This window comes from Staurois parvus, unplaced genomic scaffold (assembly GCF_062004578.1).
Source record: "Staurois parvus isolate SC_StPar_1 unplaced genomic scaffold, SC_StPar_1.0 ptg003902l, whole genome shotgun sequence".
NCBI lineage: Eukaryota > Metazoa > Chordata > Amphibia > Anura > Ranidae > Staurois > Staurois parvus.
In genome coordinates, this window is record NW_028321697.1 from 67,501 (window position 1) to 93,509 (window position 26,009).

The 26,009-nt window shown below is 53.5% G+C and overlaps 1 pseudogene across 1 annotated transcript in view; it reads left to right on the forward strand.

The window, feature by feature from the left end:
• The window catches only part of LOC149427308 (non-lysosomal glucosylceramidase-like), an 86,475-nt pseudogene extending 62,536 nt beyond the window's left edge, over window positions 1-23,939 (forward strand). The window contains exons 8-13 of the transcript XR_016311328.1: window positions 1,917-2,156; window positions 5,776-5,878; window positions 8,321-8,474; window positions 12,838-12,963; window positions 15,914-16,100; window positions 23,776-23,939. The product of XR_016311328.1 is annotated as a non-lysosomal glucosylceramidase-like (transcript). The remainder of the gene's footprint in view (window positions 1-1,916; window positions 2,157-5,775; window positions 5,879-8,320; window positions 8,475-12,837; window positions 12,964-15,913; window positions 16,101-23,775) is intronic.
• The last annotated feature ends 2,070 nt before the right edge of the window (window positions 23,940-26,009 follow it).

Genomic DNA, 26,009 nt, shown 5'->3' on the forward strand with positions numbered 1-26,009 from the left:
TGTTCTCGCTGACGAGTCCTGACCCCTCACCCAGTCCTGGTCATGACTGCTTTTTCATACCATGGCTTGCTGGTCATAATCCCTTCAGAGAAATGTCTTTACCTTCCGCAGTTGATTCCTTGCTTATTGAACACATGGAGCTTTAAATTTAAGTTGTGACTGTGTGATGGAATCCTCCTGTCTCCTCTCTCGCATAGGTCTCATGTCAGTATACATGTGTAGGGCAGTTTCGTGAGAGTGCTGAGCTACTAGACCTTTATGCAAGAAACATTTGCTCCGCATTTGGATCCCAAATCCCTTTTGGATTGACCTTTGATACTGGTGTTAAGGATGCCGCTGGTGGCAGGAGCACATATCTTCCTCAATGGAAGAAGCCAAAGGAGCAGGCTGCCAGGTACTTTTGAGAAAAAGTCCTTGCTTTTCGTCACTCCCTGTGCCTTTTTGTAGAGACCCACCAAGCCTGCCAAATCCTCAGGTAAGCCTTCCTTGGTATGAATGTACACCCCACTTTTTCAGAGCAGAGGAATGTTTAACCTTTACGATTGCTTGGACAGCTGAATCTCCAGCCATTGGGTTCTTTGAGATCTGTAAGGCAGACTATCATCGAAGCTTATGGTCTTGAGGACCAGGATTCACTCTCCTGTCAAGGCGCACTCTACTAGATCTGTAAGGCAGACTATCATCGAAGCTTATGGTCTTGAGGACCAGGATTCACTCTCCTGTCAAGGCGCACTCTACTAGATCTGTAAGGCAGACTATCATCGAAGCTTATGGTCTTGAGGACCAGGATTCACTCTCCTGTCAAGGCGCACTCTACTAGATCTGTAAGGCAGACTATCATCGAAGCTTATGGTCTTGAGGACCAGGATTCAATCTCCTGTCAAGGCGCACTCTACTAGATCTGTAAGGCAGACTATCATCGAAGCTTATGGTCTCGAGGACCAGGTTCCACTCCCCTGTCAAGGCGCACTCTACTAGATCTGTAAGGCAGACTATCATCGAAGCTTATGGTCTTGAGGACCAGGTTCCACTGTCCTGTCAAGGTGCACTTCTACTAGATCTGAGGGCACTTGTGCTTTTCATCCTTAAGCAACTGTTTTCCAGATCTGCAAGGCTGCCAGCCGGTCTTCTTTTACTGCAATCTCTAAGTTCTACCATGTGGATGTTTCAGGCTTACCTGATAACAACTTTAGGTGTAAGGTCCTTCAGGCATCGCTTTGAGCTGCTAGCAGTCCCCAGTTCTTGTTTTCTGGGGCCTGTTAGCATGTATTTTATGTGCTCCCCACCTCCCAGTTGTACTGCTTTTGGATGTCCTGAAGTTTAAAGAGTTTCTGTGTCCCTTAATGGATGAGACAGAAAATTAAATTTTTATACTGGAGTCCCCTGAATGACAGGAGCCCTGGGAGGTCGTATGGTCATCGGTAACAAAATGTTCTCTCAAAATGTTGACTTTGGACGCAGCCTACAAGGTAGTTCTGTGCTAGTACTTGGTGGCATCCAGAACTGCACATGCAATACCCTCCTATCCAAAGACATGTTTCCGAGGATGTCCTACTGACTGCACTGTCATTTTTATAGGTGGTCAATTGGTTTTGGAGTATGGAAGCCTATGGAAGATGTGGGAATTTTATGAGAGCAATCTTAGTGGGTGTTTTCTTCATCTCCTCATTGTCCTCCGATGTATTCTTCCTCTTTTCTCCTTCCACTTTTCCTCCACCTCTTCAGCCCAGACTTCCTTCTTCACCATTATACTCCTTCCCTTCATTCTCGTTTTCTAATCTTCAGAAGACGACGCAATACTGTTTATGGGTTTAGAGATGTAAATGCCTCTGTTATTAGAAACTGCAGGCGGGTTTTTTTTTTTGCAGAACAGAGTTCTTAACCTTACCTATTATGTAACATCTCCTGTTCCTCAGGACTCCTCTCTGCCGCTGGCCGTCTTTGTTTGGGATGTGGAGAATTCTGGTGATGAGGAGGCTGAAGTGTCCATCATGTTCACCATGAGGAATGGAAGTGGCACCAAGACAGACAAGGCCGGGGGCCATTGGAATGAGCCATTTCATCTCAGCAGAGAGGGGGAGGCAGTGTCTGGTGTGCTGCTTCATCACTGTACTGCCGTCAATGCATTCACTCTGGGCATAGCCGTACGAGAGAGGGTGAGCAAAGGAAAGTTCACATGACGGGTTATCATCATGGTCTGTATCATACAAGAGAGGTTAAGTGAGGGGGAAAAATTGAGGGTCATTATCAAAGTCCATAGCCATACGAAAGAGGGTGAGCAGGAGGGAGCACAGAATGAGGGTCATTATCAATGTCCATAGCCATACGAGGGAAGAATCACCTGAAGAGGGTCCTGGGCATAGCCATACAAGAGCGTTATCCTTGGGATCAATCATATGATGGGGGACAAAGCTCATTGGTGGCATCAATCAAATCAGGGGGCTCAGTGGCCTCACATTCAGATGGGGGAGGGCATTAGAGGCATCACTTAGTAAGTTGGAAGAGGGGCTCATGCTAGCGTCACATTAGGTGGTCAGATGAGGGTTTCATTGGTGGCATTACATTATGCAGTTGGATCCGGGGTCTTATTGATGGCGTCGCATTCAGCTGTTGGATCAGGGGACTCATTGGCAGTGTCACATTTGATGGACAGATCAGGGAGATCATTGGTGGCAACATGTTAGGTGATCAAATCTGGAAGCACATTGGCAGTATCACATTGAGTGGTTAGATCAAGGGGCTCATTGGTGGTGTCACATTGGGTGATCACATCAGGGGCTCATTGGTGGTGTCACATTGGGTGATCACATCAGGGGCTAATTGGTGGTGTCACATTGGGTGATCACATCAGGGGCTCATTGGTGGTTTCACATTGGGTGATCACATCAGGGGCTCATTGGTGGTGTCACATTGGGTGATCACATCAGGGGCTCATTGGTGGTGTCACATTGGGTGATCACATCAGGGGCTCATTGGTGGTGTCACATTGGGTGATCACATCAGGGGCTCATTGGTGGTGTCACATTGGGTGATCACATCAGGGGCTCATTGGTGGTGTCACATTGGGTGATCACATCAGGGGCTCATTGGTGGTGTCACATTGGGTGATCACATCAGGGGCTCATTGGTGGTGTCACATTGGGTGATCACATCAGGGGCTATTTGGTGGTGTCACATTGGGTGATCACATCAGGGGCTCATTGGTGGTTTCACATTGGGTGATCACATCAGGGGACTCATTGGTGGTGTCACATTGGGTGATCACATCAGGGGCTCATTGGTGGTGTCACATTGGGTGATCACATCAGGGGACTCATTGGTGGTGTCACATTGGGTGATCACATCAGGGGACTCATTGGTGGTGTCACATTGGGTGATCACATCAGGGGACTCATTGGTGGTGTCACATTGGGTGATCACATCAGGGGCTCATTGGTGGTGTCACATTGGGTGATCACATCAGGGGCTCATTGGTGGTTTCACATTGGGTGATCACATCAGGGGACTCATTGGTGGTGTCACATTGGGTGATCACATCAGGGGCTCATTGGTGGTGTCACATTGGGTGATCACATCAGGGGACTCATTGGTGGTGTCACATTGGGTGATCACATCAGGGGACTCATTGGTGGCATAACATTTTGTGTGATTCAAACAGGGCTCATTGCCAATGTCACGTTGGACAGATAAATCAGGGGTCCATTGGTGATGTCACAATGGGAGATCGGATTGAGGGCTCATTGATGGATTCACATTGGGGGGATCAGATCAGGGGGGCTAATTGGTCACTTCACACTGGGGGATCAGATCAGAGGGGCTTATTGGTCACTTCACACTGAGGGATCAGATCAGGGGGGCTAATTGGTGGAGTTGCATTGGTCGATCAGAGCAGGTTGCTAATTGGTGGGGTCACATTGGGTGATCAGATCAGGGGGTCATTGGTTGAGTCACATTGAGGGATCAGATCAGGTTGCACATTGATGGAGTCACATTGGGGAATCAGATGAGGGGGCTCATTGATGGAGTCACACTGGGGGGGGGTTCAGATCAGGGAGTCAATAGTGTAGTCACATTGGGTGATCAGATTAGGGAGTCATTGGTGGAGTCACATTGGGTGATCAGATTAGGGAGTCATTGGTGGAGTCACATTGGGTGATCAGATTAGGGAGTCATTGGTGGAGTCACATTGGGTGATCAGATTAGGGAGTCATTGGTGGAGTCACATTGGGTGATCAGATCAGGAGTCAATAGTGTAGTCACTTTGGGGGATCAGATCAGGAGGTCATTGGTGGGGTCACATTGGGGAACCAGATCAGGGGGGCTCATTGGTTGAGTCACATTGGAAGATCAGATCAGTTTGCACATTGGTGGAGTCACATTGGGGGATCAGATCAGGTTGCACATTGGTGGGGTCACATTGGGGAACCAGATCAGGAGGTCATTGGTGGAGTCACATTGGGTGATCAGATCAGGTTGCACATTGGTGGGGTCACATTGGGTGCTCAGATCAGGGGGGCTCATTGGTTAAGTCACATTGGGGGATCAGATCAGGTTGCACATTGGTGGAGTCATATTGGGGAATCAGATTAGGGGGTCATTGGTGTAGATCAAGGGGTCATTGGTGGGGTCACATTTGGTGATCAGATCAGGTTGCACATTGGTGTGGTCACATTGGGGAACCAGATCAGGGGGTCATTGGTGGAGTCACATTGGGTGATCAGATCAGGTTGCACATTGGTGGGGTCACATTGGGTGCTCAGATCAGGGGGGCTCATTGGTTGAGTCACATTGGGGGATCAGATCAGGTTGCAATCAGATTAGGGGGTCTTTGGTGGGGTCACATTGGGTGATTAGATCAGGTTGATCAATAGTGGGGGTCACATTGTGGAATCAGATCAGGGGGTCATTGGTGGAGTCACATTGGGAGATCAGATCAGGGGGTCAATGGTGGTGTCACATTGGGTGATCAGATCAGGGGGCCATTGGTGGAGTCACATTGGGTGATCAGATCAGGGGGTCATTGGTGGAGTCACATTGGGTGATCAGATCAGGGGGTCATTGGTGGAGTCACATTGGGCGATCAGATTAGGGGGCCATTGGTGGAGTCACATTGGGCGATCAGATCAGGGGGCCATTGGTGCAGTCACATTGGGCGATTAGATCAGGGGCCATTGGAGGAGTCACATTGGGCGATCAGATCAGGGAGTCATTGGTGGAGGTCACATTGGGCGATCAGATCAGGGGGTCATTGGTGGAGTCACATTGGGTGATCAGATCAGGGGGTCATTGGTGGAGTCACATTGGGTGATCAGATCAGGGGGTCATTGGTGGGGTCACATTGGGGGATCAGATCAGGGGGTCATTGGTGGGGTCACATTGGGTGATCAGGTCAGAGGGGTCATTGGTGGGGTCACAATGGGGGATCAGGTCAGAGGGGTCATTGGTGGGGTCACAATGGGGGATCAGATCAGGGGGTCATTGGTGGGGTCACATTGGGTGATCAGGTCAGAGGGGTCATTGGTGGGGTCACATTGGGTGATCAGGTCAGAGGGGTCATTGGTGGGGTCACATTGGGGGATCAGATCAGAGGGGTCATTGGTGGAGTCACATTGGGTGATCAGGTCAGAGGGGTCATTGGTGGGGTCACAATGGGGGATCAGGTCAGAGGGGTCATTGGTGGGGTCACATTGGGTGATCGGGTCAGAGGGGTCATTGGTGGGGTCACAATGGGGGATCAGGTCAGGGGCATAATTGCAGTTGTGTGTTTCTCCCCAGCCCGGGATACACATATCCCATTGTACGGAGTTTGACCCCAACGGGATGGGACTGGACATTTGGAAAGACTTGCTGGAAGACGGACGTTTGAACTCCACCCCTAGTAAGTGTTGGGATCACGAAGTGTACCTGTCTACTCATGTGGTTCTCATCAGTGCTGCATCTACCAATTAGGGAACAGATCTCTGCACAGATTGCAGTAGCAGATCCACTGAACCCTCTAATAAAGCGGAACACCTCCCGAGACACAAGGAAAGGGGTCACCTCAGGGGACACACGAGGAAAGGGTTACCTCCCGGGACACACGAGGAAAGGGTTACCTCCCGGGACACAAGGAAAAGGGGTCACCTCAGGGGACACACGAGGAAAGGGTTACCTCCCGGGACACAAGGAAAGGGTTACCTCCCGGGACACAAGGAAAGGGGTCACCTCCCGGGACACAAGGAAAGGGGTCACCTCCCGGGACACACAAGGTAAGGGTTACCTCCCAGGACACACAAGGAAAGGGGTCACCTCCCGGGACACAAGGAAAGGGTTACCTCCCGGGACACACTAGGAATAGGGTCACCTCCTGGGACACACGAGGAAAGGGGTCACCTCTCGGGACACGCGAGGAAAGGGGTTACCTCCCAAGACACAAGGAAAGGGGTCACCTCCCGAGACACAAGGAAAGGGGTCACCTCTCGGGACACATGAGGAAAGGGGTCACTTCTCAGGACACACGAGGAAAGGGTTACCTCCCGGGACACACGAGGAAAGGGGTCACCTCTCGGGACACACGAGGAAAGGGGTCACCTCAGGGGACACACGAGGAAAGGGTTACCTCCCGGGACACAAGGAAAGGGGTCACCTCCCGGGACACAAGGAAAGGGGTCACCTCCCGGGACACACAAGGTAAGGGTTACCTCCCAGGACACACGAGGAAAGGGTTACCTCCCGGGACACACTAGGAATAGGGTCACCTCCTGGGACACACGAGGAAAGGGGTCACCTCTCGGGACACGCAAGGAAAGGGGTTACCTCCCAAGACACAAGGAAAGGGGTCACCTCCCGAGACACAAGGAAAGGGGTCACCTCTCGGGACACATGAGGAAAGGGGTCACTTCTCAGGACACACGAGGAAAGGGTTACCTCCCGGGACACACGAGGAAAGGGGTCACCTCTCGGGACACACGAGGAAAGGGGTCACCTCAGGGGACACACGAGGAAAGGGTTACCTCCCGGGACACAAGGAAAAGGGGTCACCTCAGGGGACACACGAAGAAAGGGTTACCTCCCGAGACACAAGGAAAGGGGTCTCCTCTCGGGACACACGAGGAAAGGGTTACCTCCCGGGACACATGAGGAAAGGGTTACCTCCCGGGACACACGAGGAAAGGGGTCACCTCTCGGGACACACAAGGAAAGGGGTCACCTCAGGGGACACACGAGGAAAGGGGTTACCTCCCGAGACACAAGGAAAGGGGTCGCCTCCCGGGACACAAGGAAAGGGTTACCTCCCGGGACACACGAGGAAAGGGTTACCTCCCGAGACACAAGGAAAGGGTTACCTCCCGGGACACACGAGGAAAGGGTTACCTCCCGAGACACAAGGAAAGGGGTCACCTCTCGGGACACACGAGGAAAGGGTTACCTCCCGAGAGACAAGGAAAAGGGGTCACCTCAGGGGACACACTAGGAAAAGGGTTACCTCCCGGGGGACACAAGGAAAGGGGTCACCTCTCGGGACACATGAGGAAAGGGTTACCTCCCGGGACACACGAGGAAAGGGGTCACCTCTCGGGACACACGAGGAAAGGGGTCACCTCAGGGGACACACGAGGAAAGGGTTACCTCCCGAGACACAAGGAAAGGGGTCACCTCTCGGGACACACGAGGAAAGGGTTACCTCCCGGGACACACTAGGAAAAGGGTCACCTCCCTGGGGACACAAGGAAAGGGGTCACCTCTTGGGACACAAGGAAAGGGGTCACCTCTCGGGACACAAGGAAAGGGGTCACCTCTCGGGACACAAGGAAAGGGGTCACCTCTCGGGACACAAGGAAAGGGGTCACCTCTCGGGACACAAGGAAAGGGGTCACCTCCCGGGACACACTAGGAAAAGGGTCACCTCTTGGGGGACACAAGGAAAGGGGTCACCTCTTGGGACACACAAGGAAAGGGGTCACCTCTCGGGACACACAAGGAAAGGGGTCACCTCAGGGGACACACGAGGAAAGGGGTCACCTCCCGGGAACACGAGAAAAGAGGTCACCTCCCGGGGCACATAGATGGTATACCCGGGTTCCTAGTGCTGCCTCCTACTGCAAAGTACAGGTAATTGTCAACATACAAATTTTGGGGCTCCTTTAACACAGAGGAGGCCCTGACTGAATCCAACCCAAACCGGATCACTTGTATCACATGCCCCTCCCTGTTAGATTGTAAGCTCTGTGGGGCAGGACTGTCCTCACCCTCTTGTATTATCTTGTAAAATGCTTCATGAAGAGTTGGCGCTCAGTAATTCCTGTATTGTAATATTGATAAATACCGTCTGATGGCACAGGCCCGAGTTCTCACACCGTGAAGGGGAAGAAGATCGCAGCGGGTGTGGCAGGAGGGTGCTCAGTGAGCTCCGGGGGACGCGGGACTTTGGAATTCTGTCTGTCCTGGGACATGCCCCGGATCCGCTTCGGTTCAGGAGAGAGAGAGTACTGCCGGTAGGTGTCCATCCCCTTCCAGTGTCCATCCCCTTCCGGTGTCCATCCCCTTCCAGTGACCATCCCCTTCCAGTGTCCATCCCCTTCCGGTGTCCATCCCCTTCCAGTGTCCATCCCCTTCCGGTGTCCATCCCCTTCCAGTGACCATCACTGTACGCCTCTGACCTGCACTACTAACCTTCATTGTACACCTCTGACCCTCACCCCCTGACCATCACCATACACCTCTGACCCTCACCCCCTGACCATCACCATATACTACTGACCATCACCATACACTACTGACCTTCACCCCCTGACCATCACCATACACTACTGACCTTCACCCCCTGACCATCACCATACACCTCTGACCCTCACCCCCTGACCATCACCATACACTACTGACCATCACCATACACTACTGACCTTCACCCCCTGACCATCACCATACACTACTGACCTTCACCCCCTGACCATCACCATACACTACTGACCTTCACCCCCTGACCATCACCATATACTACTGTCCTTCGCCCCCTGATCATCACCATACATCACTGACCTTCACCATATACTACTGACCATCACCATATACTACTGACCTTCACCCCCTGACCATCACCATATACTACTGACGTTCACCCCCTGACCATCACCATACACCTCTGACCCTCACCCCCTGACCATCACCATACACCTCTGACCCTCACCCCCTGACCATCACCATACACCTCTGACCCTCACCCCCTGACCATCACCATACACCTCTGACCCTCACCCCCTGACCATCACCATACACCTCTGACCCTCACCCCCTGACCATCACCATATACTACTGACCATCACCATACACCTCTGACCCTCACCCCCTGACCATCACCATACACTACTGACCCTCACCCCCTGACCATCACCATACACTACTGACCTTCACCCCCTGACCATCACCATACACTACTGACCCTCACCCCCTGACCATCACCATACACTACTGACCCTCACCCCCTGACCATCACCATATACTACTGACCATCACCATACACCTCTGACCCTCACCCCCTGACCATCACCATACACTACTGACCCTCACCCCCTGACCATCACCATACACTACTGACCTTCACCCCCTGACCATCACCATACACTACTGTCCTTCACCCCCTGATCATCACCGTACATCACTGACCTTCACCATATACTACTGACCATCACCATACACTACTGACCTTCACCCCCTGACCATCACCATACACTACTGACCTTCACCCCCTGACCATCACCATACACCTCTGACCCTCACCCCCTGACCATCACCATACACTACTGACCATCACCATACACTACTGACCTTCACCCCCTGACCATCACCATACACTACTGACCTTCACCCCCTGACCATCACCATACACTACTGACCTTCACCCCCTGACCATCACCATACACTACTGACCTTCACCCCCTGACCATCACCATATACTACTGTCCTTCGCCCCCTGATCATCACCATATACTACTGTCCTTCGCCCCCTGATCATCACCGTACATCACTGACCTTCACCATATACTACTGACCATCACCATATACTACTGACCTTCACCCCCTGACCATCACCATATACTACTGACGTTCACCCCCTGACCATCACCATACACCTCTGACCCTCACCCCCTGACCATCACCATACACCTCTGACCCTCACCCCCTGACCATCACCATACACCTCTGACCCTCACCCCCTGACCATCACCATACACCTCTGACCCTCACCCCCTGACCATCACCATACACCTCTGACCCTCACCCCCTGACCATCACCATATACTACTGACCATCACCATACACCTCTGACCCTCACCCCCTGACCATCACCATACACTACTGACCCTCACCCCCTGACCATCACCATACACTACTGACCTTCACCCCCTGACCATCACCATACACTACTGACCTTCACCCCCTGACCATCACCATACACCTCTGACCCTCACCCCCTGACCATCACCATACACTACTGACCATCACCATACACTACTGACCTTCACCCCCTGACCATCACCATACACTACTGACCTTCACCCCCTGACCATCACCATACACTACTGACCTTCACCCCCTGACCATCACCATACACTACTGACCTTCACCCCCTGACCATCACCATATACTACTGTCCTTCGCCCCCTGATCATCACCATATACTACTGTCCTTCGCCCCCTGATCATCACCGTACATCACTGACCTTCACCATATACTACTGACCATCACCATATACTACTGACCTTCACCCCCTGACCATCACCATATACTACTGACGTTCACCCCCTGACCATCACCATACACCTCTGACCCTCACCCCCTGACCATCACCATACACCTCTGACCCTCACCCCCTGACCATCACCATACACCTCTGACCCTCACCCCCTGACCATCACCATACACCTCTGACCCTCACCCCCTGACCATCACCATACACCTCTGACCCTCACCCCCTGACCATCACCATATACTACTGACCATCACCATACACCTCTGACCCTCACCCCCTGACCATCACCATACACTACTGACCCTCACCCCCTGACCATCACCATACACTACTGACCTTCACCCCCTGACCATCACCATACACTACTGACCCTCACCCCCTGACCATCACCATACACTACTGACCCTCACCCCCTGACCATCACCATATACTACTGACCATCACCATACACCTCTGACCCTCACCCCCTGACCATCACCATACACTACTGACCCTCACCCCCTGACCATCACCATACACTACTGACCTTCACCCCCTGACCATCACCATACACTACTGTCCTTCACCCCCTGATCATCACCGTACATCACTGACCTTCACCATATACTACTGACCATCACCATATACTACTGACCTTCACCCCCGGGCCATCACCATATACTACTGACCTTCACCCCCTGACCATCACCATATACTACTGACGTTCACCCCCTGACCATCACCATATACTACTGACCTTCACTCCCTGACCATCACTGTACACCACCTGACCATTACCCTATGACCATCACCATACACCTCTGACCCTCACCCCCTGACCATCACCATACACTACTGTCCTTCACCCCCTGATCATCACCGTACATCACTGACCTTCACCATATACTACTGACCATCACCATATACTACTGACCTTCACCCCCGGGCCATCACCATATACTACTGACCTTCACCCCCTGACCATCACCATATACTACTGACGTTCACCCCCTGACCATCACCATATACTACTGACCTTCACTCCCTGACCATCACTGTACACCACCTGACCATTACCCTATGACCATCACCATACACCTCTGACCCTCACCCCCTGACCATCACTATATACTACTGACCTTCACCCCCTGACCATCACTATATACTGCTGACCTTCACCCCCTGACCATCACCATACACTGATCTTCACTGTCCACCCCTGACCATCATCGTCCATCCCTGACCATCATCGTCCATCCCTGACCATCATCGTCCATCCCTGACCATCATCGTCCATCCCTGACCATCATCGTCCATCCCTGACCATCACCGTCCACCCCTGACCATCACCGTCCACCCCTGACCATCACCGTCCATCCCTGACCATCATCGTCCACCCCTGACCATCACCGTCCACCCCTGACCATCACCGTCCACCCCTGACTATCACCGTCCACCCCTGACCATCACCGTCCACCCCTGACCATCACCGTCCATCCCTGATCATCAATATATACTAATGACCCCCTGACCATCACCATACACTGATCTTCACTGTCCACCCCTGACCATCATCGTCCATCCCTGACCATCATCGTCCACCCCTGACCATCACCGTCCACCCCTGACCATCACCGTCCACCCCTGACCTTCACCGTCCACCCCTGACCATCACCGTCCACCCCTGACCATCACCGTCCACCCCTGACCTTCACCGTCCACCCCTGACCATCACCGTCCACCCCTGACCTTCACCGTCCACCCCTGACCATCACCGTCCACCCCTGACCATCACCGTCCACCCCTGACCATCATCGTCCATCCCTGACCATCATCGTCCACCCCTGACCATCACCGTCCACCCCTGACCATCACCGTCCACCCCTGACCTTCACCGTCCACCCCTGACCATCACCGTACACCCCTGACCATAATGAACGATCATTCCACATAACAGATCGGTTTGGTGCAATGTGATTGGATATTCTTCTCAATTATAATAACCATATATAGACCAGACTGCAGGGTTTAGTTGGTTTTTGAAACCTGCAACCTGGATATAAGAACAGTCATGTTCCTGCAACGTGTCCTGTCTGTGCTATCCTCATCCTGCCTCTTCTCTCTGCAGACGGTACACACGTTTTTTCGGCACTCAGGGGAATGCAGCATCAGCTCTTTGTCATTACGGTTTGTCCCACTATGAGGAATGGGAGCGGAGGATGGAGGCCTGGCAAGACCCGATCCTGAGAGATGAGTATGTCCTAAAGATCTGACTGGGGTACAAGGGAGGCTACACTGCTATAGGTCCCGTGATTGCGCTCCGTGTTCTATAGGTCCCGTGATTGCGCTCCGTGTTCTATAGGTCCCGTGATTGCGCTCCGTGTTCTATACGTCCCGTGATTGCGCTCCGTGTTCTATACATCCCATGATTGCGCTCCATGTTCTATACGTCCCGTGATTGCGCTCCGTGTTCTATACGTCCCGTGATTGCGCTCCATCTTCTATACGTCCCGTGATTGCGCTCCGTGTTCTGTAGGTCCGGTGATTGCGCTCCATCTTCTATACGTCCAGTGATTGTGCTCCGTGTTCTATACGTCCTGTGATTGCACTCAGTCTTCTGTAGGTCCGGTGATTGCACTCAGTCTTCTGTAGGTCCGGTGATTGCGCTCCGTCTTCTATACGTCCTGTGATTGCGCTCCGTGTTCTGTAGGTCCGGTGATTGCGCTCAGTCTTCTGTAGGTCCGGTGATTGCGCTCAGTCTTCTGTAGGTCCGGTGATTGCACTCAGTCTTCTGTAGGTCCGGTGATTGCACTCAGTCTTCTGTAGGTCCGGTGATTGCACTCAGTCTTCTGTAGGTCCGGTGATTGCGCTCAGTCTTCTGTAGGTCCGGTGGTGGCACTCAGTCTTCTGTAGGTCCGGTGATTGCACTCAGTCTTCTGTAGGTCCGGTGATTGCACTCAGTCTTCTGTAGGTCCGGTGATTGCACTCAGTCTTCTGTAGGTCCGGTGATTGCGCTCAGTCTTCTGTAGGTCCGGTGATTGCGCTCAGTCTTCTGTAGGTCCGGTGATTGCGCTCAGTCTTCTGTAGGTCCGGTGATTGCACTTAGTCTTCTGTAGGTCCAGTGATTGCACTCAGTCTTCTGTAGGTCCAGTGATTGCGCTCAGTCTTCTGTAGGTCCGGTGATTGCACTCAGTCTTCTGTAGGTCCGGTGATTGCGCTCCGTCTTCTGTAGGTCCGGTGATTGCACTCAGTCTTCTGTAGGTCCGGTGATTGCGCTCCGTCTTCTGTAGGTCCAGTGATTGCACTCAGTCTTCTGTAGGTCCGGTGATTGCACTCAGTCTTCTGTAGGTCCGGTGATTGCGCTCCGTCTTCTGTAGGTCCGGTGATTGCGCTCCGTCTTCTGTAGGTCCAGTGATTGCGCTCCGTCTTCTGTAGGTCCAGTGATTGCACTCAGTCTTCTGTAGGTCCAGTGATTGCGCTCAGTCTTCTGTAGGTCCAGTGATTGCACTCAGTCTTCTGTAGGTCCGGTGATTTTGTGTCTCCAAGGTGTTGCCAGAGAGGAGATCATTTGTTATGTAAGAATGAAGGAAAGTCACCTCCAGTTTACCCTTACAACCTCCACCAATCTGGAATATGAACCCTTTCCCCAACCCCCGCCTACCCCTTGTGTCCCCCTTCTTCTGACCCTTGTGTCCCCCTTCTTCTGACCCTCGTGTCCCCTTCTTCTGACCCTCGTGTCCCCCTTCTTCTGACCCTCGTGTCCCCCTTCTTCTGACCCTCGTGTCCCCCTTCTTCTGACCCTCGTGTCCCCCTTCTTCTGCCCCTGGTGTCCCCCTTCTTCTGCCCCTGATGTCCCCCTTCTTCTGCCCCTGATGTCCCCCTTCTTCTGCCCATGATGTCCCCTTCTTCTGCCCCTGATGTCCCATTCTTCTGCCCCTGATGTCCTCCTCCTTCTGCCCCTGATGACCTCCTCCTTCTGCCCCTGATGACCCCCTCCTTCTGCCCCTGATGACCTCCTCCTTCTGCCCCTGATGACCCCCTCCTTCTGCCCCTGATGTCCCCCTTCTTCCGCCTCTCGTGTCCTCCTTCTGCCCCTGATGTTCCCCTTCTTCTGCCTCTCGTGTCCTCCTTCTGCCCCTGATGTCCTCCCCCTCCTTCTGCCCCTGGTGTCCCCCTCCTTCTGCCCCTGATGTCCCCCTCCTTCTGCCCCTGGTGTCCCCCTCCTTCTGCCCCTGGTGTCCCCCTCCTTCTGCCCCTGATGTCCCCCTTCTTCTGCCTCTCGTGTCTTCCTCCTTCTGCCCCTGATGACCCCCTTCTTCCTTCCTCTCGTGTCCCCTCCTTCTGCCCCTGATGTCCCCCTCCTTCTGCCCCTGATGTCCCCCTCCTTCTGCCCCTGATGTCCCCCTCCTTCTGCCCCTGATGTCCCCCTCCTTCTGCCCCTGATGTCCCCTTTTTCCGCCTCTCGTGTCCTCCTTCTGCCCCTGATGTCCCCCTTTTTCCGCCTCTCGTGTCCTCCTTCTGCCCCTGATGTCCTCCCCCTCCTTCTGCCCCTGATGTCCTCCCCCTCCTTCTGCCCCTGATGTCCCCCTCCTTCTGCCCCTGATGTCCCCCTCCTTCTGCCCCTGGTGTCCCCCTCCTTCTGCCCCTGGTGTCCCCCTCCTTCTGCCCCTGATGTCCCCCTTCTTCTGCCTCTCGTGTCTTCCTCCTTCTGCCCCTGATGACCCCCTTCTTCCTTCCTCTCGTGTCCCCCTCCTTCTGCCCCTGATGTCCCCCTCCTTCTGCCCCTGATGTCCCCCTCCTTCTGCCCCTGATGTCCCCCTCCTTCTGCCCCTGGTGTCCCCCTCCTTCTGCCCCTGGTGTCCCCCTCCTTCTGCCCCTGGTGTCCCCCTCCTTCTGCCCCTGGTGTCCCCCTCCTTCTGCCCCTGGTGTCCCCCTCCTTCTGCCCCTGGTGTCCCCCTCCTTCTGCCCTGGTGTCCCCCTCCTTCTGCCCCTGGTGTCCCCCTCCTTCTGCCCCTGGTGTCCCCCTCCTTTCTGCCCCTGGTGTCCCCCTTCTTCTGCCCCTGGTGTCCCCCTCCTTCTGCCCCTGGTGTCCCCTTCTTCTGCCCCTGATGTCCCCCTCCTTCTGCCCCTGATGTCCCCCTCCTTCTGCCCCTGATGTCCCCCTCCTTCTGCCCCTGATGTCCCCCTTCTTCTGCCCCTCCTAGACGGCTCCCCTCCTGGTACAAGTCGGCATTGTTCAATGAGCTGTATTTCATGGCGGATGGTGGTACGGTGTGGGTGGAGCTCCCGGCTGACAGCTGCGATGACGACGATCTGATGAAGATTGGAGGGAAGGAGATCCCCGGCATGAGAGTCTCCTGGAGGAGTACGGGCGCTTCGCCTACCTGGAGGGTGCGTACCGCTTACCCCTCCACCCCATGTCACCCAACCAACCAATGTATGGACATTACCCCCTGAAGAGGGCAGTAGAGTGATGTGTGGGTGTCCCCTCACCATTATATACAGGGGGAGGGGGACACAGGACAGGAAGTCACCATTATATACAGGGGGAGGGGACACAGGACAGGAAGTCACCATTATATGCAGGGGGAGGGGGACACAGGACAGGAAGTCACCATTATATGCAGGGGGAGGGGACACAGGACAGGAAGTCACCATTATATGCAGGGGGAGGGGACACAGGACAGGAAGTCACCATTATATGCAGGGGGAGGGGACGCGGGGCAGGAAGTCACCATTATATACAGGGGGAGGGGACACAGGACAGGAAGTCACCATTATATACAGGGGGAGGGGACACAGGACAGGAAGTCACCATTATATACAGGGGGAGGGGACACAGGACAGGAAGTCACCATTATATGCAGGGGGAGGGGACGCGGGGCAGGAAGTCACCATTATATACAGGGGAGGGGACACAGGACAGGAGCTCACCATTATATACAGGGGGAGGGGACACGGGACAGGAGCTCACCATTATATACAGGGGGAGGGGACGCGGGACAGGAAGTCACCATTATATACAGGGGGAGGGGACGCGGGACAGGAAGTCACCCATTATATACAGGGGAGGGGACGCGGGGCAGGAAGTCACCATTATATACAGGGGGAGGGGACACAGGACAGTAGGTCACCATTATATACAGGGGGAGGGGACACGGGACAGGAAGTCACCATTATATACAGGGGGAGGGGACGCGGGACAGGAAGTCACCATTATATACAGGGGAGGGGGACGCGGGACAGGAAGTCACCATTATATACAGGGGGAGGGACACGGGACAGGAAGTCACCATTATGTACAGCGGGAGGGGACACGGGACAGGAAGTCACCTTTATATACAGGGGGAGGGGACACGGGACAGGAAGTCACCATTATATACATTGTGAGGGGACGCGGGACAGGAAGTCACCATTATATACAGGGGGAGGGGACGCGGGACAGGAAGTCACCATTATATACAGGGGGAGGGGACGCGGGACAGGAAGTTACCATTAAATACAGGGGGAGGGGACGCGGGACAGGAAGTCACCATTATATACAGGGGGAGGGGACGCAGGACAGGAAGTCACCATTATATACAGGGGAGGGGACACGGGGCAGGAAGTCACCATTATATACAGGGGGAGGGGACACAGTACAGGAAGTAACCATTATATACAGGAGGGGGGGGACGCAGGACAGGAAGTCAACTTTATATACAGGGGGGAGTGGATAGGAAGTCACCTTTATATACAGGGGGAGGGGACAGGAAGTCACCTTTATATACAGGGGGGAGGGGACGCAGGACAGGAAGTCACCTTTATATACAGGGGGAGGGGACGCAGGACAGGAAGTCACCATTATATACAGGGGGAGGGGATGCAGGACAGGAAGTCAACTTTATATACGGGTGGGGGCGCAGGACAGGAAGTCACCTTTATATACAGGGGGGAGGGGACAGGAAGTCACCTTTATATACAGGGTGGAGGGGACAGGAAGTCACCTTTATATACAGGGGGGAGGGGACAGGAAGTCACTTTATATACAGGGGGAGGGGCGCTGGACAGGGAAGTCACCTTTATATACAGGGGGGAGGGGACAGGAAGTCACCATTATATACAGGGGGAGGGGACAGGAAGTCACCATTATATACAGGGGGAGGGGACAGGAAGTCACCTTTTATATACAGGGGGAGGGGACAGGAAGTCACCTTTTATATACAGGGGGAGGGGACAGGAAGTCACCATTATATACAGGGGGAGGGGAAGCAGGACAGGAAGTCACCATTATATGCAGGGGGAGGGGACACAGGACAGGAAGTCACCATTATATGCAGGGGGAGGGGACACAGGACAGGAAGTCACCATTATATGCAGGGGAGGGGACACAGGACAGGAAGTCACCATTATATGCAGGGGGAGGGGACACAGGACAGGAAGTCACCATTATATGCAGGGGGAGGGGACGCGGGGCAGGAAGTCACCATTATATACAGGGGGAGGGGACACAGGACAGGAAGTCACCATTATATACAGGGGGAGGGACACAGGGCAGGAAGTCACCATTATATACAGGGGGAGGGGACACAGGACAGGAAGTCACCATTATATGCAGGGGGAGGGGACACAGGACAGGAAGTCACCATTATATGCAGGGGGAGGGGACACAGGGACAGGAAGTCACCATTATATGCAGGGGGAGGGGACACAGGACAGGAAGTCACCATTATATGCAGGGGGAGGGGACACAGGATAGGAAGTCACCATTATATGCAGGGGGAGGGGACGCGGGCAGGAAGTCACCATTATATACAGGGGGAGGGGACACAGGACAGGAAGTCACCATTATATACAGGGGGAGGGGACACAGGACAGGAAGTCACCATTATATACAGGGGGAGGGGACACAGGACAGGAAGTCACCATTATATGCAGGGGGAGGGACACAGGACAGGAAGTCACCATTATATGCAGGGGAGGGGACGCGGGGCAGGAAGTCACCATTATATACAGGGGGAGGGGACACAGGACAGGAGCTCACCATTATATACAGGGGAGGGGACACGGGACAGGAGCTCACCATTATATACAGGGGAGGGGACGCGGGACAGGAAGTCACCATTATATACAGGGGGAGGGGACGCGGGACAGGAAGTCACCATTATATACAGGGGGAGGGGACGCGGGGCAGGAAGTCACCATTATATACAGGGGGAGGGGACACGGGACAGTAGGTCACCATTATATACAGGGGGAGGGGACACGGGACAGGAAGTCACCATTATATACAGGGGGAGGGGACGCGGGACAGGAAGTCACCATTATATACAGGGGGAGGGGACGCGGGACAGGAAGTCACCATTATATACAGGGGGAGGGGACACGGGACAGGAAGTCACCATTATATACAGCGGGAGGGGACACGGGACAGGAAGTCACCTTTATATACAGGGGGAGGGGACACGGGACAGGAAGTCACCATTATATACAGGGGGAGGGGACGCGGGACAGGAAGTCACCATTATATACAGGGGGAGGGACGCGGGACAGGAAGTCACCATTATATACAGGGGGAGGGGACGCGGGACAGGAAGTTACCATTAAATACAGGGGGAGGGGACGCGGGACAGGAAGTCACCATTATATACAGGGGGAGGGGACGCAGGACAGGAAGTCACCATTATATACAGGGGGAGGGGACACGGGGCAGGAAGTCACCATTATATACAGGGGGAGGGGACACAGTACAGGAAGTAACCATTATATACAGGAGGGGGGGGACGCAGGACAGGAAGTCAACTTTATATACAGGGGGGAGTGGATAGGAAGTCACCTTTATATACAGGGGGAGGGGACAGGAAGTCACCTTTATATACAGGGGGGAGGGGACGCAGGACAGGAAGTCACCTTTATATACAGGGGGAGGGGACGCAGGACAGGAAGTCACCATTATATACAGGGGGAGGGGATGCAGGACAGGAAGTCAACTTTATATACGGGTGGGGGCGCAGGACAGGAAGTCACCTTTATATACAGGGGGAGGGGACAGGAAGTCACCTTTATATACAGGGTGGAGGGACAGGAAGTCACCTTTATATACAGGGGGGAGGGGACAGGAAGTCACCTTTATATACAGGGGGAGGGGCGCTGGACAGGAAGTCACCTTTATATACAGGGGGGAGGGACAGGAAGTCACCATTATATACAGGGGGAGGGGACAGGAAGTCACCATTATATACAGGGGGAGGGGACAGGAAGTCACCTTTTATATACAGGGGGAGGGGACAGGAAGTCACCTTTTATATACAGGGGGAGGGGACAGGAAGTCACCTTTTATATACAGGGGGAGGGGAAGCAGGACAGGAAGTCACCATTATATACAGGGGGAGGGGGCGCAGGACAGGAAGTCACCTTTATATACAGGGGGGATGGGACAGGAAGTCACCTTTATATACAGGGGGAGGGGACGCGGGACAGGAAGTCACCATTATATACAGGGGGAGGGGACGCGGGACAGGAAGTCACCATTATATACAGGGGGAGGGGACGCGGGGCAGGAAGTCACCATTATATACAGGGGGAGGGGACGCGGGGCAGGAAGTCACCATTATATACAGGGGGAGGGGACACAGGACAGGAAGTAACCATTATATACAGGAGGGGGGGGACGCAGGACAGGAAGTCAACTTTATATACAGGGGGGAGTGGGATAGGAAGTCACCTTTATATACAGGGGGAGGGGACAGGAAGTCACCTTTATATACAGGGGGGAGGGGACAGGAAGTCACCTTTATATACAGGGGGGAGGGGACAGGAAGTCACCATTATAATACAGGGGGAGGGGAAGCAGGACAGGAAGTCACCATTTATATACAGGGGGAGGGGAACCAGGACAGGAAGTCACCATTATATACAGGGGGAGGGGACGCAGGACAGGAAGTCACCTTTATATACAGGGGGGAGGGGACAGGAAGTCACCTTTATATACAGGGGGGAGGGGACTCAGGACAGGAAGTCACCATTATATACAGGGGGGAGGGGACGCAGGACAGGAAGTCACCATTATATACAGGGGGGAGGGGACGCAGGACAAGAAGTCACCATTATATACAGGGGGAGGGGACGCAGGACAGGAAGTCAACCATTATATACAGGGGAAGGGGCGCAGGACAGGAAGTCACCATTATATACAGGGGGAGGGGACAGGAAGTCACCTTTATATACAGGGGGAGGGGACGCGGGACAGGAAGTCACCATTATATACAGGGGGAGGGGACGCGGGACAGGAAGTCACCATTATATACAGGGGAAGGGGGGCGCAGGACAGGAAGTCACCATTATATACAGGGGGAGGGGACAGGAAGTCACCATTATATACAGGGGGAGGGGACAGGAAGTCACCATTATATACAGGGGAGGGGACGCAGGACAGGAAGTCACCATTATATACAGGGGGAGGGGACAGGAAGTCACCATTATATACAGGGGGAGGGGACAGGAAGTCACCATTATATACAGGGGGAGGGGGAGGGGACAGGAAGTCACCATTATATACAGGGGGAGGGGACGCAGGACAGGAAGTCACCATTATATACAGGGGGAGGGGGCGCAGGACAGGAAGTCACCATTATATACAGGGGGAGGGGGCGCAGGACAGGAAGTCACCATTATATACAGGGGGAGGGGACAGGAAGTCACCTTTATATACAGGGGGAGGGGACAGGAAGTCACCTTTATATACAGGGAGGGGACGCAGGACAGGAAGTCACCTTTATATACAGGGGGAGGGGACGCAGGACAGGAAGTCACCATTATATACAGGGGGAGTGGATGCAGGACAGGAAGTCAACTTTATATACGGGTGGGGGCTCAGGACAGGAAGTCACCTTTATATACAGGGTGGAGGGGACAGGAAGTCACCTTTATATACAGGGGGGAGGGGACAGGAAGTCACCTTTATATACAGGGAGGAGGGGACAGGAAGTCACCTTTATATACAGGGGGAGGGGCGCTGGACAGGAAGTCACCTTTATATACAGGGGGAGGGGACAGGAAGTCACCATTATATACAGGGGGAGGGGACAGGAAGTCACCATTATATACAGGGGGAGGGGGACAGGAAGTCACCTTTTATATACAGGGGGAGGGGACAGGAAGTCACCTTTTATATACAGGGGGAGGGGACAGGAAGTCACCTTTTATATACAGGGGGAGGGGACAGGAAGTCACCATTATATACAGGGGGAGGGGAAGCAGGACAGGAAGTCACCAATATATACAGGGGGAGGGGGCGCAAGACAGGAAGTCACCTTTATATACAGGGGGGAGGGACAGGAAGTCACCTTTATATACAGGGGGAGGGGACGCGGGACAGGAAGTCACCATTATATACAGGGGGAGGGGACGCGGGACAGGAAGTCACCATTATATACAGGGGGAGGGGACGCGGGGCAGGAAGTCACCATTATATACAGGGGGAGGGGACGCGGGGCAGGAAGTCACCATTATATACAGGGGGGAGTGGATAGGAAGTCACCTTTATATACAGGGGGAGGGGACAGGAAGTCACCATTATATACAGGGGGAGGGGAAGCAGGACAGGAAGTCACCATTATATACAGGGGGAGGGGAACCAGGACAGGAAGTCACCATTATATACAGGGGGAGGGGACGCAGGACAGGAAGTCACCTTTATATACAGAGGGGAGGGGACAGGAAGTCACCTTTATATACAGGGGGGAGGGGACTCAGGACAGGAAGTCACCATTATATACAGGGGGGAGGGGACGCAGGACAGGAAGTCACCATTATATACAGGGGGGAGGGGACGCAGGACAAGAAGTCACCATTATATACAGGGGGAGGGGACGCAGGACAGGAAGTCACCATTATATACAGGGGAAGGGGGCGCAGGACAGGAAGTCACCATTATATACAGGGGGAGGGGACAGGAAGTCACCTTTATATACAGGGGAGGGGACGCGGGACAGGAAGTCACCATTATATACAGGGGAGGGGACGCGGGACAGGAAGTCACCATTATATACAGGGGAAGGGGGCGCAGGACAGGAAGTCACCATTATATACAGGGGGAGGGGACAGGAAGTCACCATTATATACAGGGGGAGGGGGCGCAGGACAGGAAGTCACCATTATATACAGGGGGAGGGACAGGAAGTCACCATTATATACAGGGGGAGGGGACAGGAAGTCACCATTATATACAGGGGGAGGGGACAGGAAGTCACCATTATATACAGGGGGAGGGGACAGGAAGTCACCATTATATACAGGGGGAGGGGACAGGAAGTCACCATTATATACAGGGGGAGGGGACAGGAAGTCACCATTATATACAGGGGGAGGGGGCGCAGGACAGGAAGTCACCATTATATACAGGGGGAGGGGACAGGAAGTCACCATTATATATAGGGGGAGGGGACGCAGGACAGGAAGTCACCATTATATACAGGGGGAGGGGGCGCAGGACAGGAAGTCACCATTATATACAGGGGGAGGGGACGCAGGACAGGAAGTCACCATTATATACAGGGGGAGGGGGCGCAGGACAGGAAGTCACCATTATATACAGGGGGAGGGACGCAGGACAGGAAGTCACCATTATATACAGGGGGAGGGGACAGGAAGTCACCATTATATACAGGGGGAGGGGACAGGAAGTCACCATTATATACAGGGGGAGGGGGACGCAGGACAGGAAGTCACCATTATATACAGGGGGAGGGGACAGGAAGTCACCATTATATACAGGGGGAGGGGACGCAGGACAGGAAGTCACCATTATATACAGGGGGAGGGGACAGGAAGTCACCATTATATACAGGGGGAGGGGACAGGAAGTCACCATTATATACAGGGGGAGGGGACGCAGGACAGGAAGTCACCATTATATACAGGGGGAGGGGGCGCAGGACAGGAAGTCACCATTATATACAGGGGGAGGGGACAGGAAGTCACCATTATATACAGGGGGAGGGGACAGGAAGTCACCATTATATACAGGGGGAGGGGGCGCAGTGACAGTGTACAGTCCCCCCAGTATAACGTTTGGTCTCTTCCTCAGGTCAGGAGTATCGGATGTATAACACATACGATGTACATTTCTACGCCTCGTTTGCACTCATCATGCTGTGGCCACAGTTGGAGCTCAGTCTGCAGTATGATATGGGTGAGTGGCCCCTCGGGGGGTGGGATATGATTTTCCTCCAATAAAAGAGAAGATCTCATTCACTATATTGCCCCAAGTATTGTCCCCGCCCTCCATATCATGTGATTCAGGTGTTCCAATGCCCTCCATATCGTGATTCAGGTGTTCCAATCCCCTCCACATCATGTGATTCTGGTGTTCCAATTCCCTCCATATCATGTGATTCAGGTGTTCCAATCCCCTCCCAATCATGTGATTCCGGTGTTCCAATCCCCTCCATATCGTGATTCAGGTTTTCCAGTCCCCTCCACATCATGTGATTCAAGTGTTCCAATCCAGTCCACATTCTGTGATTCCGGTGTTCCAATCCCCTCCTTATCATGTGATTCCGGTGTTCCAATCCCCTCCATATCATGTGATTCGGGTGTTCCAATCCCCTCCATATCATGTGATTCGGGTGTCCCAATCCCGTCCATATCATGTGATTCGGGTGTCCCAATCCCGTCCATATCATGTGATTCGGGTGTCCCAATCCCTCCATATCATGTGATTCGGGTGTCCCAATCCCCTCCATATCATGTGATTCGGGTGTCCCCAATCCCCTCCATATCATGTGATTCGGGTGTTCCAATCCCCTCCATATCATGTGATTCGGGTGTTCCAATCCCCTCCATATCCAATGTGATTCGGGTGTTCCAATCCCCTCCATATCATGTGATTCGGGTGTTCCAATCCCCTCCATATCATGTGATTCGGGTGTTCCAATCCCCAACCATATCATGTGATTCGGGTGCTCCAATCCCCTCCCATATCATGTGATTCGGGTGCTCCAATCCCCTCCCAATCATGTGATTCAGGTGCTCCAATCCCCTCCCAATCATGTGATTCAGGTGTCCCAATCCCCTCCATATCATGTGATTCAGGTGTCCCAATCCCCTCCATATCATGTGATTCAGGTGTTCCAATCCCCTCCATATCATGTGATTCAGGTGTTCCAATCCCCTCCATGGACACAGGTGTATACAATCAAGCCCCTAGACATGCAGACGGCTTCTACAAACATTGGTGAAAGAATGGGTCGCTCTCACGAGCTCAGTGACTCCAAGCGTGGTCCCGTGATAGGTGGCCACCTGGGCAATAAGTCCATCCATGACATTTCCTGGCTACTAAATATTCCACGCTCAACTGTTAGTGGGATTATAACAAAGTGGAAGCAACTGGGAACAACAGCCACTCAGCCACCAAGTGGTAGGCCACGTCACATGACAGGGCGGGGTCAGCACATGCTGAAGCGCACAGTGCGCAGAAGTCACCAACTGTCTGCAGAGTCAATAGCTAAAGACCTCCAAACTTGGTGTGGCCTTCAGATGAGCCCAACAACAGTGCGTAGAGAGCTTCATGGAATGGGTTTCCATGGCTGAGCAGCTGCATCCAAGCCTTCCATCACCAAGTGCAATGCAAAGCGTCAGATGACGTGGTGTAAAGCACGCCGCCACTGGACTCTAGAGCAGAGGAGGTGTGTTCTCTGGAGGGACCAATCATACTTCTCTGTCTGGCAATCCGATGGACGTGTCTGGGTTTGGCGGTTGCCAGGAGAACGGTACTTGCCTGACTGCATTGTGCCAAGTGTAAAGTTTGGTGGAGGGGGATTTTGGTGTGGGGTTTTTTTTCAGGGGGTGGGCTTGGCCCCCTAGCTCCAGTGAAGGGAACTCTTAGAGCTGATTTTAAAAAAAAATACAACTCAGCAGCTACAAAAACTGTAGCTGCTGACTTTTAATATACAGACACTTACCTGTCCCACCATCCAGCACTGTCCTCACCATGGCTGGTTTCACCAGCTATCTTCTCTCCCCGACATCTTCAGTCACAGTCGGGTGCCCACTGAGCATTTGTGCGAGAAGCACTGCGCTTCGTGAATGGTCCCTGTCACGTGTCCCAGAAGACTACGGGGAGGGGGGAGGACAACTTCCGCTTCCGATCACCTTAGGCGATTGCAGCGGAAATGGGACCGGGTACCTGTCAAATTCGGGTACCCCCCCCACTCCCCAAAGGTGCCAATACGTAGCGGGGGACAATGTGTTAAAGCGGAACTTCCCCGTTTTGGTGGAGCTCTGCTTTAAGGCAACATTTTGGACAATTTCATGCTCCCA